The following is a 5,185-nucleotide window of genomic DNA, read 5'->3' as shown; positions in this document are numbered from 1 at the left end:
TTTTGTGTGTTTCTTTTCTTTTTTTCTTGAGTATATCCCACTTTCTTTTTTTATAAGCGCTAGATTCTACTTACTCCCTTGATGATGTATGTAGCATCCATTTTATACATGATGTGGGCTGCTATAGTGATGCCTCGGGAACTATCCTAAATCTGCTTTGGGATGAAGGCCAAATCATTGCAAAGAAAGTAAACTGCGAAAAAGAGAGGCTTGAGAAAAACGAAAATAAGCGCATAATAGCAATTGCCTGCGGAAGTGCTTGATTGCGTGCATCACCCATGGTGATGAAATGGCATGTTTGGATTGCCATGCTTTGGTGTCAGATGTGAATATTTCAACAGCGAGGTTCAGGGTTGCCATTGAGTCAAGGGTTTTGGGAAAGGGGAAGGCTACCCTCCTTTTGTGTAGCGTACTGTCATTTGATGAACAAGGGAAAACGAAAGTACTCCTAACACTTTTGGATTAGAGATGCCAAGCCAAGTTTGGCCCGATTCGTAAACATCCCATTCAGTTCATTTCTTTCCCAACCCCTGCATGTGCTTATTACGGGTGATGTCAACACTAATCACAGCTGTACATTAGCATCCCCTACCCAATCCCATTGCTTGGGTTCAGGGACGCAAAACCCTAATCTCCCACTTGGGAAGGCTGGCAAGTCCATCGGCCCATAGACCATTTGCCATCATCAATGCTTATAGAAAGGCAGAATCATGCTCCAATATGCAGAAGATGGCATATCTTCGGTACTTAGAATGTTTATAAATATATTTAACAAAATAGATAAAAGATGAGCGGATTTCACGTAACTAAATTGGTTTTATAGCCCCATAAGTAACAAGTAGAAGGATATTTTGCTGGGTTTTTATTTGTTTGCGTCCGCTTGGAAAAACCAACAAAATAACACAATAGAAGTAGAACTACCAGAGACTCTTATCTTTTTTTTTGTAGTTAAGACGCGATTTATTGTTGTCAAATAGCGTACAATATTGTGCAATATTGTGCAATTTGTTACGCCATTAGTTAAAGGTTCCGCTCTTTGCTTGCTGTACTTTTAATACAAAAAAGCACCTTTTATTTTATTTTTTTAATCAATCAACAAAATAATTTCTAATCACGAATTTTGCTTATGGTGTGATACGTGCCACATCTCTATCGTTTAACATTTAAGAACTGAAACGGGGAGTCCATAATCAAGAAATTCCTTCTAGATTTGTCAAAGATGCATATCAAAAAAGTTGAAACACAATCATGTTAGGTGGAACATTTTTCATAGATAACGTAACAAAAAGTGGTAAGCACCATTTAAAGGCGGCACTGGTATATGTTCCCTCATTGTTCAACCTTATCCGATTTATTAGAAAAAAAAAAAAAACCTTATCCGATTTTAATTTTCTACCAAAATCAACCTTTATTTTCACAAGCTTGCTGGCAAAGCCTTTCCATTGACACGCGATTAACAGTTACACCCACTAGCTTAGTCGCATGTCACTCGCACCACAATGTATTCTGCAGGCGGCAAGCATCAAATCGCAAATTCAAAGAAATGCCACTCGAATTTGCCATCATCCTGATTCCTGATGGTTACTCAATATTTTTAGTTCATTAATAGGAATTATTATATCCACCTTTTATGTGAAAGAGAATGAGTCGTATCACCTTAATTTGATGAGGATACTACTTTATTACTGACAAATGAAGGTGGGTGCGGAAGACTTATTTCTTATTTCTATAATCTTATTATCGGGGCCTTTTTCTTCTTTATATCTCTTTTCTTTTAACTTTCTCTTTCGTTTTTAATCACTTAATCTAATTTTGTTGGCCATTTCATTGACCTGGGTCCACATCCGTATAGCGCCAAGCTCGAGTTAACAATTATTCCAACCCCACCTCACTTTCGTTTTAGAACCTTGTACTATTAAAAAAAAAAAAAAAAAAACCTTGTACTATTATATAAAGGTCTGATAGGTGGCTAAAAGTCTTAATAATGCTACACATATCTTCATTTTAACACTTTTAAATACATAATACATATTTTTTGATGTGACATTAAAAATATAATTGGATCTTAGATAGAGCATTATTGAATTTTAGATATAATAGTAATTTTTAGTGTCGGAGTATACACTTGAGAGTTTGAGTAGCATTTCTCAAATGGCCAATTTTTACTATAATTTTACTGACTTCTACTAATTTCTAACCTTTTATTTTGTGTTTCTAATAATAACTTATAGGAGAAGGGAAGATTACTGCAAAACGAAGCATCCTTGTCTCATGGCCCCTTTCCCCTTCCTTAGGAAACTTCACTTGAGGTCACTTCAAATGATGAATTCTCATCACCTCTCACAAAAAATATGAAAATAGTCCGGAAAAAACCTTCTTTTCTTTTCTTTTTTTTCTTTTTTTTTTTTTTTTGGCGGAAAATGAAAGGAATTCTGAGAGGATGCACTATCAATAATCTAGTAATAACGATCATCAGAACTTCTAACCAAAGGGCCACGTAAGACGAGATTTAGTGGAAGCCAGATACATTAGCTCATGATTTAGTGGGGATGTAAAATATTAGCCCAGGGCATCCAGTGAGTTCCTGAGCCTTTCTGCACTTCTTCATGCATGTATTGTGTTTACATATCAATTTAAACAAGAAAAATAAACAGGGGCCATCACTATCATCTTTGCCTTTCACCAGCTTCCTGATAGCATTTGTAGTGGCTTGGTTCGTAACTTAACTTTTAACTAAATTAATTAATCCCATATATCTTTAACTTCAATTATTATCTTTCTTGACAGTGACTTTTGGAATACAACAGGACTCAGTTAATAACCGATTGACTAATATTAGTTCGGTCAACAGTATGATCTTGTCCCTATTCTTGGTAAAATAATTATACAAATATTAAAAATTAAAAAATAAAGTAAAAAAAAAAAAAAAAAATTGATGAAAGAAAAGAAAGAAAAGGGGCATACTTGACCTTCCAATGCCCTTTAACCATAAGAATGTGCACTTGAGGCAGCAATGAGAGTGCCCCCAAAGGATTGCTTGGATGTCGCTTTAATATCACGTGGAACAGAAAACAAACGTTTGTTTTCAATTGATGGTTAGACCAGTAGTTGGGAATGGGTACGTCTCCTCAAATTAACAAGAAAAGCAGAAGGAACTATAGCAATATAGAAGCAAAGAAAAAAAAAAAAAAAAAAAAACCCGTATTTGCTAAGCCAAAGCTTACGGTTATAATTTATAGGGTTAAATAACTTAAATGCGTAGTTAGTATATGTGGTTTAGTCTCGTTATCAAAAAGGGATTAGAGTTTTTAAAAGTGACAATATATATATTGAACAATAAATGTGACATACTTATTTCCAAACGACAAAGCCTAGAAGGCTCTCTATCATCTGGGGGTGGCTGAACTATCCACTCTACTCACCCCTAAACTATAGGGAACAATAAGTTAGAGGATGGTCTAACTACCGACGAAACCTTCTTTAGGAGTGGTGGGAGATACAATAACTCTCAAGTGGCAAAGAGCTCTCTCTAGTCTATCCTCTCACCTAACCTTATTTCTTTTTTTATTAAATGTCAAGTTAAAGTGACATTTTGTACACGTGACAACATTTTATTGGTCTTACATGACTTTTTATATACGTGGCAAAAATTTAATCGAAGTTTTCAAATGGTAGATAAATATTAAATAGGGATATCAAATTGAAAATTTATAAATTAGGTGTATCAATTTTATCATTTTTAAAACCTAAACATCTTTTTGATAAAAAAGCAAAACCCATGTATCAATTATATATTCAGCTCTAATTTCTGCCACGTCATAGGCGTGCTTACTGCTCAAGCACGCCCGAGTCCCCCTAATCACTGCTTGACATCCATATATGGTGGCCTTGGAAGCCTCATTTTCTAGGAGAAACCATGACAGCCCAATTCCACCTACATACAAATCAAACCAAGGGTCAAGAAGGAGAAGAAGAATAAGAAGAGAAAGAGGGAACAAGAAAAGAAAAAGGACAATCTTTATCTTCCCTCACGGACTCCCATGACATTTGTGTTGCTAAAGTTTGAATTCAAGGGGACTCTTCGACTTATCAAAAACAAAAGGGGGTGGGGAACTATTCTACTTTGAAGACAGGACCCTGCTTTTTCGGTGTCTTTAAGTAATCAAGTCAAAGATGATGTTATAATGAACACCAAATTGTTAGGCGAGGTTTGAACCAAAGTACGAGGGCTTATTGTAGTGGGCGGGTAGATAACAATCAAAAGTTTCTTTCATCACAAGTTCTTGTATTGGGGTTTTCATCATCTCCTCTCAATTTCAACGGTAGAAATGCACATGATTTGGTTGAGATAGACACGATGCTTACTAAATACTCTTTTTTTTTGGAATACCCAGATAAATTTTGTAGTGGTTGGTTAGATTACCTACTTCATATAGGTCAGAGTGGAGAATGGGGGATACGGATCGCATGTAATTTGGACAGTTTCAAAAAAAGAGTATATATGAGACCCATATCCCCTAAGCAACCCAACATCAACCCTGTTTGTAAGACTGCTCGAATTATCTACAATTCGGTCCATTTGAGAACGGTTTAAAAATCCCACTATTCTTGTAAAAGTACTAAGTTAGGTGATCAAGAGGTTGTTGGAATTGTTTAAAAATTTCAATATCCTCACAAAAGTACCAAGTTAGGTGATCAAACACTCCTATCTTTTCTCTACCAAGCCAGCATAGCGTGGCATTACCACTCTATTGTGTAGCATAATTAAGTCTGAAACCAAAGTTATAAAAGCGAAAGGTGGTTAATTTTATTACACTGAGAACATGCTTAGATCAGTTAGTCGTGATATTTTTAGTCATCGTAATTAAGTTGACGTCCGCACCAGTAACCAATAATAATTAAATATCGCAATTTTTCTTAAGTCAATAATGGAGAATTACAATCGAGTGCATCCTTTAACATATATTACAAACAATTAAGGTTGCCATCATCAAATTTTCCAAAATTGTTGAATTTATGTGTTTTATTTTATTTTATTTTATTTCCCTCTTTTTCATTCAATTTATAATGGTTTTCTTCACTTGTACACCAAAGGTGTCAGTTTGTATGGGTTTTTTTTTTTTTTTTTTCTTTTTTACACAATTTGGAATTCAGATCCCCTTCAACTGAGGAGAAATTGGAGATT

This window comes from Corylus avellana, chromosome ca5 (assembly GCF_901000735.1).
Source record: "Corylus avellana chromosome ca5, CavTom2PMs-1.0".
In the NCBI taxonomy this organism is placed as follows: Eukaryota; Viridiplantae; Streptophyta; class Magnoliopsida; order Fagales; family Betulaceae; genus Corylus; species Corylus avellana.
Note: the sequence above shows the minus strand (reverse complement) of the source record.